Raw genomic sequence first — 12,778 nt, 5'->3', positions numbered from 1 at the left:
TGCAGGGTGGGGTAAACAGAGAGTGATCAGCATGTGGCAGGGGATATGAACAGCAGGGCAGGGCAGGGCAATGGCCTGCAGAATCCTGAGGAAGAACTAGCCCTGACGAAAGAAATATGTCTAACAGGACATTCATTCTTTTGGATGATAATGGCATTCAGTGACAACATTTACACGTACCAAACCAACTTGCCAGTCAAGTCATCAGGGTGGAGTTTGTTAAGGTTGTTTTGCTAGAATGCATAATGACTGTGTTCTGATAACATCAGATAAAATAACACATGTTCGCTGCAGGCAAAGGCCATCACTTGACTGGACGTTATTCGAAACAGAACAGTCCAACTCCCTACTACTAATACCATTAATTCAATAGAATAAAATATAGGCACCATGACGACACTCCTATGACACAGTGTGGGTTGCAATGTGTTACTTGCCAAGACACTAAACACTTCCAGAATGCCTTAACATCTGCACCACATCAAAGAAGCATGGAACAGACCGGTGAACACATATCCTAGCACACAATGCATCCACCACAACAGGACAACACACTACATGCATCAACACACTCTTACAAACCACCAAAAGTTGGATCAGTGCTGAACAGAAACAGAGGGCAACTGGGAAACAATCGAACACACTGTCAGTCAACCAATTACAAATGTTCTGACACACCACTCTCTTGCAACCAACACAGCCTCAAAGGTCAAGGATATATAATCATAGTTAGGCTGGTAGTCTTTTGGCCAAGAGAACTGCGCTGGCAACTTTGTCTATCAAGCTAGTTTAGCTAGGCTAGCAATCTGCTGACTGGTTAGGTAAAATGTTACAAGATAGCTTGGCTTCCTTATGAGCTTGAGACGTGTGGCCACATACAGTTCCTTGGTACTAAATATGCCCACCTTTCATTTCCCATATGCTGCATTGTTTTTCCACATGCAAGGTCAAAGGCAACTCACTGGCAAAATGTATGTGACCACAACAGTCACTTGACACTTACAACTTAACATCTTTGTATGGAGAGCTTCATGCTTGTTTGTAAGCACTGTAAGCAAAAGGTGTTACTAGTGCCCTGTTTGTTGATAATCAGTGTTCCAACTTGAGAAACGTGGATGGTTGGATTTAATGTATGGTGACCCTTGGAAGCAGGGCCATAGCGGGCACCGGGCAATCCAACGGTGCGCCGCACGGGTGGTGGCCGGTTTTGGGCCCCTGGGGGCAGTTTTTGTTACAGGGCCATTTTTGCAGCATAGCTCGGCGACACCTCCAACCACCCCCACCCCCGCCCCCGAGTGGGGAGAGGGGGGCCGGCCGAGCACTTTGCCAGGGCCAGTTGTGGTTCCCAGTCCGGCCCTGCTTGGAAATTCCCCTGCTACTTGCATGCTACTGTCCACCAGAGCGCCAAAAGCCCTCTTGTGTATCAAGACATCATTGGAAAAGAGCGAGATCTCAGCAAGCTAGGGCCCAGCCCCCGGACCCACGCCACACCCCCATAGTCCGGTCCAGTAGCCCGATTGGCTACTGGCCGGAGGAAGTACTTCCGGGTCGGCCGTGACGTGTGTCCGGCCAGAGCAGGGAGCAGAAGGGGTGGAGCCGGGGGGGGGGTGCTATTTAGGCCTGGGGTCCACTGGCACACATCTTCTTTTGTCCCACACTTGATCCCAGGATCACGTGTGGATCTAGGGGATCTGGTCTTTTGTTCACAACTTGTTTTCAGGTGGGGAAGGTGAAGGACCTGTGGGCCCTGGTCACCCAAGTGGTGGAAAAGAGGCCACAGAACATTGATTTTCAGGGTTAACGGGAGGCCTGCTTACATACGCCCGAGGCCAGCATAGAGGGGAGAGACAGTAAGCTTTATGCAGGGAGAATTGGGACACCGACTGGGGCGGCAAGGGTGCCAGGTCATATGAGCCTGCTTGGCAGCCTGGTGGTAGAGGGTTGGGCCCCAGAAATGACGGACAAGGACCAAGGGCTGGGGGCTCACTGCTCAAGGTCGCAGGTGGGTTACGCCTTGTGTGGTTCTCAGATAGGAGATGCGAGCCTGGGCCCCTTGGTGTTGGAGTAGGTAGATATTGCATAACCGGTGGTTATGATCAGTGATAATACTTGTAAATATTAAAAGTGTAAATATTGAATTTATAAATGTGAATTTTATACATGCATTTTGTCATGTTTATGAATGTTTGATGGTTATTAAACATGGCCGTTTTACCCACACTCTTGGACTGGCAAGTTTTGATTGTGGGATTGCATGAGTTTGGGGCGTAGGACATCCTGGGGGTCCGGACTCTAAACAATAAAGCACTTCTATCTTGTTCCCCTTACTAATTGACCTCAGCATGTCCAAAATCACATCCTTATCCATCCTGTCTCGCTAGCTGTGTTGACTTCTCTACAATCAGCATCGCATCAAAATGCGGTGTGTCTGTCAACCCAACACTTGCATTACTATCCACAACATCCATTCCTTCTGCACGCCTTTTCCTTGCCACATCCTTATCCATCCAGAGTCGAAGTCCACTCTACTTACATTTTGTAGATATCAACAGTCTGTCGAACTAGGCCGGTGCCACCAACGTGAGCATGGCAGCCATGACATGCTCCAAGTCTAATGCACACAAGCTAACCAGCGAAGCTGCTCCCCGCCGAGCGCCAAAGCTGTGCAGTGATGCATGCTTAGACAGCCCTGACTGTGGACACATGCATTGCCGGACAGCTCACACCGCCAAGAGGCCTCACGACAAAACCCACTGGTCACTAGCTCGGATATTCCCTCTCACACTTGCACCCTTGCATGGTCTATGAAGTGGCACAAATCTTAAGGGGGAATAGTACAAATACGTGTGCTAAAAAGGTTTTGCTCTGCGTATGGGGGGCTTAGGGCATCATTTATTGGTGCTAGAAAACTCAAAAATAGATATACCACCATGTGTGCCCCCTTTCCTGAACATATTTAGAACTACCGCCTAGGTGCGTGCAACTACATTTTTCACAGTAATATTTTCATCGTAAAAGAAATGGTAATGTTACCTCGGGAAAGGAGTGGACTAAACATGTTTTCCAGGTTCGGCGACAACGGCAGCTCTAAAGCCCGAGTGAGTCGGGATGCTGTGCGCACTGCAGCTTTAAGAACGGTCCCGTCTGCTCTTGCTCCCCCGGGGCCTGTGGGGGGCGTTGTTTCGGCCGCGCGCGTGTGTGTAAATGTGTGGGGGCGTGGAGTGCTGGGAGAGGGAGGGCACTGGGCTGTCCGAGGCAGCGAGGACGGAAAGAAGTCGATTCAAACTTCCATCACTTCAGGACCAACTTAGGGCAGCAGCGGCGCACGCGCGCCGCCAGCCGAGGGCCGGGAGTGCGGATCCCGGGGAGAGCGCGAGACCGGCGGGGGCGAGCCCAGGACTGACCCGCAGGAGGCGCTTCTGTTCGGGGCAGCTCCAAGCGCCATGGAGGAGGACGGCAGCGACGGTGAGTGAGGCAGGGTGCCTGTGTGAGTGAGGAGGGAGTCTGAGAATGAATGAGGCCAGTGTGAGGTACTGTATCCTGCCCGAATCTCTGCCCTCCCTCGGTTTCCCCCCTGTGGTGATTCTGTTGGACTCTGCCACATGCGGGCGGCGGGAGGCACTCCGGGAAAGCCCCGACGGAGAACACGCAACACTCTCGGGTTATTTGTCCGGGTAAAAGACCTTCGTGAACGGAGGGGGCTCTAGGTGCTCCCGGGCACAGGAGGATGGTCCATTTTTTAAAGTGTTTAATATCCGAGTTAAATCTGTTCCTCAGAACTACGAATTTGGAGTTAAGATTATCAAATGGGACAGTAAGTGGCCCGCGGTTACTTTATTCGCCCGATGAAGAGGCCAGGAATCAGATCAGACCGCTTTTTCCTCGGTTTGGCTTGTGTTTCTTTCCACGAGCTGCCCAGGGCTGTGTATAGTGGGCGATTACTACACCGCCCTCCCTCGCCCCCTTCGCTGCCTCTCCTTTGGTGCACTCACTGGATGAAGGGGAGGTAATTAATTGAACCTCGATTTAATACAATTCTCGAGCTTGATAATAAGGGGGCTGTGCTGTAGGAAAGGGGCTGAGCATGTGGCCTCCGAATTTTTTCCAGACTCCTTCACAGTGGAAACATCCAAGAGCAGCGCAGGCACCATAGGCTGCATAGCAGAGGAAGCCCTGTCCTAAAGAGCAGGACACTGGCACCGTGCTCCAGTAACGCAGGAGGCAGAGAGCACTGCACCGAGGGCTGGCATACTTGGGAGCCTCCATTCAAGCGCGTGGCTGGCCAGGTGTTCACGCGCAGCATCTCACTAATGCGACCTATTAGTGCTGCTGGACACCGCATGCTTTGATGATGTCATTTACTCCAATTTTGTTGAGTGAAAAGTGTTATTTAAGGGCTGTGTAATTACCCTAAGTGGTTGTTTGTCCAACGTGCTGCAACGGCACTTTGGCCTCGGAAGCGCAACTGCACTGCAAATCATGTTTGTGCTCATTTTGTTTGTTGTGATGGCTCCAGCCTGATGGATTAGCCCATACACAAACCATTGCCGGCCTTGCAGTTGGACAGCTGCGAATGGTTTCTACTGGACCTAAACCAGTTTGAATATGCATTGAAACCCCCTGCAGCAAATCCCAGCTGCACTCAGGACAGGTCACCGGGGACCTCTCTGGCTTGGCATTCTTATGATCTCCCTGAAAGTTGCGTTGCAGCCTTCCGCCTGACGTGCCACGCAGAAGGGGTGCGAGAGATGCCGTTTGTAAGCCCGAGCTGCTGCCGAGATGTCTCTTCTCCTCGTCTGTGCGTGCCTGCTGCGCTGCTTTCAGTGCCCCGGCCCCCGGAGGGGCGAGGGCACATTACACGCTCCGATGGCGAGGCTGTGAGGAGGGCCGGCCTCACCTGGCACCGAGTGCGCATGGCTGCGCTGATGTGCCTCAGAAATGCCCTGGAGCCCCTGACTGAGCTCTTATCCCCGACCCCTCGCTGCCTCTCCCGCCCCCACTCTTGGACGGAGCCGCGGAGATTGTGTTACCGCGCTCTGGCTTCAGAGGGATGGAGAGCCGCTTCAGCGCTGCTTGCAGATAGCTTGTATCTGGACAGTTGCACTTCATTTTCAGTGCTTATGCTCACGAATCTTGCTTAAAACGTTCTTCAGCATTTGGGTGTAATTTCGGTGCTGTTTCTGGTGAAGAGCAGCTCTCGTCAGAGGCATTGTTTACCTATCATGAAAGTAACTTGTAACCAGGTGCAGAAAGTAGTAGCTCTTGCATGTGAAGAAGCCACACGTCTTATTTTTGCTCGATGTGAAGCAGAGGCAGTCTTAGTTCAGTTGTGAAGATAGAGCCCCTCTCATTGAAGCTGTGTGGCCTGCCTGTTTGGTTCACTGTTAAGCAACTATTGTTTTTATGTAGCACCTTCTGCTTTAGACGCGTCTTTGTAACGCTGCGAATGACACGTTAGGCATACTCCTGCGATTTATACACTTCTTTAGAAGGAGGCAGAGTGTTGTTTTCGGCCAGTGGTCTCAAAAGTGCAGACACCTTCTATATGGGATAGGGGGGCTCAAACATGTCTGGGTTGGGGGTGGCTCAGGGGAGGAGGGTGCGTCTCTGGAAGGTCTGAATGATTGACTTAGTTGGTGAAAACTTTCCAGAGTGAATCGTCAGGCTCCGGGAGCTAGACCGAGTCAGCAGTATCCACATTTATTTCGAGAAAATAGGAATATTTGGACGTCATTGTTTAACTGCACTCGTTGGAGTATTTCTCCCTCTGCCGTCCCCAGTAACCACGTAGACTCTTCTGTGAATCCTTCACTCTCACAGTCGGGCAGAAATCTAATCACCGCTGAGCCCCAGCTTTCCATCCATGTTTTGGAGACTGTCTCCAGAGCGTCCCTATACAGTATTGTCAGGTGGTCTGGGACCCTGGTCGTTTGGTGGCGCGCAGGTGACTCCGCGTGCTGAGTTTGGAGACTAAGTCCCGGGCCTTGGCATGGCCACTGAACTGCCTGATGAGTTCCAGCCCTAACTTCCGCAGTTACTAGGTATCTCTGCTGCCCATGCTAACGTTATACGCCCCCTGATCCAATTCTCTGGCGCTCGTTTCTTTTATGGCACAATAACGAATGGCTCGGCTGGCCTTTCTGCGGGCTGGACTCCCAGCTCTGCACCAGGCGTTCACCTCACATAGGTCATGTACCAATGTAGCACCGTGTTCCATCTTGGACTTAACCTTCCAGACTTTTAGAACCCACCCCCATGATTTTTTTCCACAGGTCTTCACTTTTTTGACAACTTGACCCTCGACGGCGGAAATGTTCCCTCTGCGCGAGATGTTCCTTCTGTGTGCCCTTTGTACTGTTTGGATGGGGGAGGGGTGGGAATCTGACGGAGTCGAGCCCAGAGAACACGCGGCCTGTCTGGCTGTGCATGGCGTTGTTTACACAGGCTGGGCTGGCCGTGTGACTGGCAGGGCGAGCTGTCTGCATGCTCGGGGTGCAGGCATTTCTGGAGGGCCTCCCCGCCTAGCAGGCTCACAGTGGTGTCCCCGGCCCTGCTGGACGAGGACAGGGCTGGACCCTGTTCCATGTGCTGTGTCTGTACCTGCATGTCCACGCCTCCTAGCAAGTCTGGTCCGGCTGCTATGCTTTCAACTTTTTTTACGAAAGTAAAACTACTTTGAACAAACACTGGCTGCTTTGTCTGACACTGATACTGCGGTCCTGACAGAGTAAACTATAGCACCAAGTCCCGCCTCCCCTTGCCAACAATGATGTGGTACCAACCCTGTAAATAACAGTGTGCCAACTTAAGTGCAGCCTTCATTTTTTGGCATTATACGTAAACATAAATTATACTAAACATGTCCTATTCCAGCTCAGCAAGGAGTACTTAATTTGAAAGCGTGTGAAGAGTTAATTCCTCTACCAGTCAGACCCTGTTATGTTATGAAGATTTGTAGAGCGCACTATCACTCGGAAGGATACCCTGGTGGGGAAAACTAGGGCCTTGTAGGATTACTCGAAAAGCCAGGTCTTCAGCTTTTTGCAGACTTCAAGAAGTGGACAGGAGGCTTTTGTGTAGCAACAGGTCGTTCCACACTCTAGGAGTAATGTAGGAGACGGCTCTACCACTAGATCTGGTTTTCCTTTTATGTGGGATTTGTGCAAGTTGAAGCCGGGGGACAGAAGTTGTCTGGTGGGTTTTTGAAAGCAGATGCGACTGTTGAGGTGTGCTGGGCCACTGTTATGTAATGCCTTGAATGTGTGGGTGAGTTTTAATTTTGCTAGTGGGTCTCCTTCAGGAGTGGTGTGATGTGAATGTGGCATGGGAGGTTGAGTGATTCTGGCTACTGGTTTGAATGAATGGTTGTAGCCTTCTGGTGAGTTTATTTGTTGATCCATCATAGAAAGTGTTCCTTTAGTCCTACTTGTTTGTGGCCGTAGCACGCGTGATGCTTATCTGGATGTTGATGGTAGCCATTTGAAAATCTTCCTCAGCATCTCCAGGGTATGGAAGCATGAGGCTGTGACAGCATTGACTTGGGCGGTCATGTCCAGTTTGCGGTCAGTGATGATCCAGAGGTTCTTGTTGTGGGTGTTGGTCCTAGCTCTGTTCGCCTCCTGGTGGAGTCCTACAGTGATGTTCTCTTCCTGAAGATCACACTTTCAGCCAGTTGGTCTTCATCCAGTGGGCGATTTCAGTCATTGAACTTGATCCGGGTACTAAACGTCCTGTCTGTGAGTGAGTTGCATGTCATCGGTGTATGCGAGGACATTGATGTTGTGACAGTGGATGATGCTGGTTAGAGGGATCATGTATGTGTGGAAGAGGGTGAGGTGTAGGGAGGATCCTTGCAGGACACCACAAATGAGGCTACAGGCTTCCGATGTGTACGGCGCCAGGCTGTCTGACTGGGTCCTTCCAGTCAGGAAGGAGCAGATCCATTGGAGTAGTCCTTGGATTTTAATGTTGTGTAGTCGTTGGAGGAGGATGGGGTGGGAGACTGTGTCTAATGCTGCGGAGAGGTCAAGGAAGGTGAGCGCTGTTGTCTCCTCTGTCAAGTCATGTGGATGCCATCTGTGATGGCAGTGGTAGGGTCTGAAAGTCTGAACAGTTTCCATGCAGTGGTAGGGTGTGAAACCAGACTGAAAGGTGTGAAGGAGCTGGTGGTCATTTAGTTATTTGGTGAGGTGTCTGTTAATGATTTTCTCTAAGTCCTTGGATGGTAGCAGGGAGATCAGTCTGTAGTTGGCTAATGTTGAAGGGTCTGCAGAGGGTTTCTTCTGCACAGGAGTACAGTTGCGTGTTTCAAAGCATCTGGGAAGGTCTCAGAAGAGGTGGAGGCGTTCAGAATGGGTGTGAGCATGCCACCGCAGGGCTGCAGTTTTCTGAAATAGGTGTGGTAGGGCCCTATGGGGGCTTCTTAGTGGAAAGACTTCTTGGTGGCAGCGGTTTCTTCTGGGATGATGAAAGGCCACGTGGTTAGCATTGGTTCTGTGGATAAGATCAGGAGGTGTTTGGCGAGGTCTGTTGGGTTCGATTACGCTCTAAAGTTGCTGTAAATGGCAGTGATTTTGTTGCTGAATAATTCAGAGAGATTGTTTCTTCAAACCTAACTGCACTGTAAACTACAAGAGCTGAATAAATGTTCTTCACAACTGCTGGCCTGCCAAGTACTTAAGCACTGTGATTAAGTCATGTAAAAGCCTAAAGATGTGTATGTAATGCTACATCCTGCTGCTTAGAAGCGGTACCATAACATCTAGAACTCACCTACCACAGCATAGACTATCTGCAGTTCAGGAGTTATACTTTTATAAGGATAAAGTAAGTGTCTTTATCATCCACCCGGCTCGGGCAGCTGTTCATATGTGTGCAGTACAGGAGCTTCAATACTGGCTAGTGCTCCATGCCAAGGTACATGCATTTACACATGCCCAGAAGAAGGCCAGTGGAATTCAAAATTTAGCTGAAACACAGACATTTTATTTTAAAACTTTGAAAATGTGTATTTGCAACTACATTTCCTAGCATTGTACATCTATTTATCAATGTATTAGTGTCACTCCAGTGCCTCTCACATACGCTATACAAACGGACATAGGTTTGGATTCTCCACTTTGATGTCGTTATTATCCGTGATGCTTCTTTTAAAACATGCAATGTGTCTGTAATACGTTTTGATGAATATGAATGCAATTTTTTCTATTCATGTTATAGCCTGCTCATTGGTATATCTTTCAGACACATTGAGACCTCTCAACAGCGTCATGCCCAAGCCATAAAAAAATCCCCTAGCTGGTTATCACAGACTCAACAATTTCATGTCCAGTGTGGCGATCCAGCGCTTAAAATCCCCCCCTCAAACTTTCAGAAACAAATCCTCCTGGATTCTCTTCTCAACCTTCTTCTTCTCTTTTTTTTTTTTTTTTTTATGTACCCGGATTTTAGTGCGAATATTTTCATATGCTTTTCCAAAAGCAGGGCCAAAATATTAGCCTACAATTACTTCTTTTTAAAAAAAAATGAAGTGACTTGAGATATCTCTTCTGCTTTCACATTAACTGCATGTTTTATGCCTGGCAATATTAATTGTCTCGAACAAAATTGCTAGGAATTAAAAAAAAAAAAAAAGTGTCTCTTGTGCATGGAAGCCGTGGCGTAAGCAAAGAAGGGTGCACTGATGTGCATGTGGTGTGATGCAGAGCCCCTGCCAGTATTTGGGCCTACTGCTTGTCCCCCCCCCCCCCCCCTCCGCCCCCCCCTCAGCAGTTGAGTATGGAGCTGACCTTGCAGCAGTAGGGCTAGCTCGCACTCCCATCAAGGGAGTGCCACTAGGGTACCAGGCATCCTGACTCCAGGCCTGCAAGAAGTAGGTCAGCAGCTGCCCAGGCGAGGTGTTTGGACAACTGCCACAAGACTCTCCTCTTCGCTGCTGGGAACATAAAACATTTGTAATTAGTGACAACGCATTTGTGATAAAACTGAAGGGGCACTTATTTCTAACGGCCATCAAAACTGATGTACGGCAGCTCTGACGTGATTTCATTTGATTGACAGCAAGTGAATTGTCATTTTGGTTACAGTGAACAGATTACAGCCTCCCGGCTTTGACCCTTGGACACCTACCTAACTAACTTCTGACCTTGAAAATCTCACGTGACCCATTGTGGAATTCTGGGTAAATACCTACATCTTTGCATGCCCGGTCACTCTTGCTGCGAGAAATGAACACGCTTAGAAATGCGACAAATGCCGGCAGGACATGCTGCAACTGGACATTTGTGTATGTACAAAATCTTTTGCATTCAAGGGTTGTTTCAACATCCCCAAAATGAATGGAGATTAAGTGGTACTCGGACCAGCACGTGTGCCGGCTTTGACAAGCCGCCAGCATTGGTCAGTCGTGCTCACAGAGAAGAGTGGAGGGGCCAGTGTTGGATTGCTCAAATTAGGGTGCACTTGAGGTGGATACACATGCTGTATACAAAAGGGCACTTTGAGGGTTGCAAAAGGCTCAAGGTTCAGAAAAGAAAGCTAGACCGGCCCTCCTATCCAACGTTTTCTCAAAAAGCAAACCAAGAGAGTCAGTCTCATGGCAGTTCCGATCTCAAAGGGCCATGTTTGGCAGCTCAACCTCATGTTAAGCTCAGTACACTGCACAGCAACTCATGCACAAACAAAAAGGAAGCTTCATAGACCCATCTGCCGAGGAAAAAAACAAAACATTATTAACGACAACATGCCCCCGCTCCAACCCTAGCTTATCTCAGCAAAACTAAAAAGCAGAAGGCAAAACCAGGCTCCTAGTTCTGGGAACTACTAAACACCCTTAAGTATGGATAGAAGAGAACGTTTATTAAAATAACTCCTTTTATGTTCTCTGAACCTCCTGTGCTCTTGATGGATGTCCCATGCCTGGAGCAATGGATGGGAGTGGATGTTCATGCCTTTTCTTCTCCCCAGTCCCGCTAACTTGATGGTTCATTGGTCGTCTATACAACTTCCTGAGTTCATAATCCAATGGGGAGTAACTCACAGCCTTCCAATGTCAGCTCAAGGGCCTGAGACTGGCCAGGAGATGAATGAGTGTTGAAACCTATCATAAGCTTTTTCGCTGTATTGGAGTGGCCAAAATGCATTTCAGGAATCCTCTTTTCCAGAAGTGTCCTTATTTCAGCATCTCCAGTAATTCCCTTTCCTCTGAGTGCACATTTCCACACTGGGATAGTTCAGGATACCATGACAATAATGGGCTCTGAAAAAGCATCTGCACCAAATTTTCACTTACAAGTATTACTCTTTTGTTGTCTCTCGAGAAAAAGTTTGACTTTGTTTACATAAATCTAAAAGTTGCTTATCATGCCGTTTTTAAAATATTTCAAAAGTTGGGACCAGGCAATTCTCAGGGTCTTGGTGTCTTCTTGCGGCAACTGTGTGGTTAGTTTCAACACTTGACTGTGAAAACAGGAACACATTATGAGGATTTCTTGACTCCGCCATCTCAAAATGTTCCCAATATTATCTGGATGACTATGACGTTTCAACACAAACAATTACAACGCATGCCTTTACAACGCAGTTTTTACATTGCAACTACCAGTACAACGCATGATTTTACAATGCATTTTTAGAAACTACCAATACAACGCACACCATTACAACGCAAACCATTACATCGCATAATACTTTTGGGGCAACAGTGGGTAAGTGTTGGATAGTGTAGGGGTAAAAATTACTATTCCCACTCCAGTGAGTGCAACAGTAGGGTAAGTTTTGGATAGTGTAGGGGTAAAAACACTATTCCCCCATGTACCCCAAAACCCATACCCACCCTAAAACTAAAAAATCCTTATTACTCACCCTATAATGCGTTGTATTGGTATGCGTTGTAGTGGCATGCGTTGTAATGCAATACCATGTAAAGGCAGGTGTGTTGTAGCAGCTGCGTTGTAAAGGTAGTGTGTTGTAATGACTGCGTTGTAATGGTTGTTTCCCTGTCTGGCCATCTCTGCAATATTTATGTGCACGTTTTCCCAATGACACTTCGAACCAGTCAGTTCTAGTTGGTGAAACACGTTTGCAGTAGAAGATACCATATTTGGGAGAGGATTTAAGAACCCCAAATATATAGACAACCAAAAAGGACACATTTAGTTTTTATTTTCTTCTGATGGCTTGGGGTTCACTGTTAGGTGTTTTCTGTGGAAGTGCAGGACATCCATGCAATCAAAGCACTGTGACAATGAATTGTGGGATGCTCAAAGCATGCATTCAAAACATTAATGCCAATTGCGATAAAGCTCAAACCTAGTAGTGCTAAAATGCAGAATTTGTTAGTACAAACCAGATGCTTAACCATGTTCTGCAAAGTGCCTAATGATCTCAAAGACGTTGATCCTCTGAAAGATATCGCGATGTCCTAAGTGGTATTTCAGGTAATCTATGAGTCAGAAAGATGTTGTAACACCCAGAAATTGCGGCCTTCCTACATAGGGTAGTCTCTCAAGAACCACCAAATGTTTTCATGAACAGCGAAAGGCTCTTTAAATGTAGTACGCTGAGCATCAATGGGCTGGAATGCTACTAAAGTTTTGCACCCAATTTAAGTACTTTCCATCTCGAGTAATAGATGATTTTTTTTGCTTTCCTCTATACTAAAATGACCAGGTTAAAATGGCTCCTCATTAGTGCAAAAGAGTTCAAAACACATTAAAATTAGACTAGCGGGGTGTTACAAGTGCATATGGACTTCTTACACTCCTCCTGTAGCCCTTCT

General features: G+C 48.1%; 1 protein-coding gene across 2 annotated transcripts in view; it reads left to right on the top strand.

Annotated features, from left to right (window-relative positions):
• Positions 1-12,778, top strand: part of LZTS2 (leucine zipper tumor suppressor 2) — a 778,631-nt gene that overhangs the window by 538,824 nt on the left and 227,029 nt on the right. The window contains exon 1 of one of the 2 annotated variants that reach the window (XM_086922678.1): positions 3,233-3,465. The exons of the other annotated variant lie outside the window; for it this stretch is intronic. The gene's annotated coding sequence lies outside the window, so the exon portion shown is untranslated. Of the gene's footprint in view, positions 1-3,232; positions 3,466-12,778 lie in introns of those variants that run through there. 2 annotated transcript variants of the gene reach the window in all.

Source organism: Lissotriton vulgaris, chromosome 5, assembly GCF_964263255.1.
Source record: "Lissotriton vulgaris chromosome 5, aLisVul1.2, whole genome shotgun sequence".
In the NCBI taxonomy this organism is placed as follows: Eukaryota; Metazoa; Chordata; class Amphibia; order Caudata; family Salamandridae; genus Lissotriton; species Lissotriton vulgaris.
This window is presented reverse-complemented; position numbering and strand designations above follow the sequence as displayed.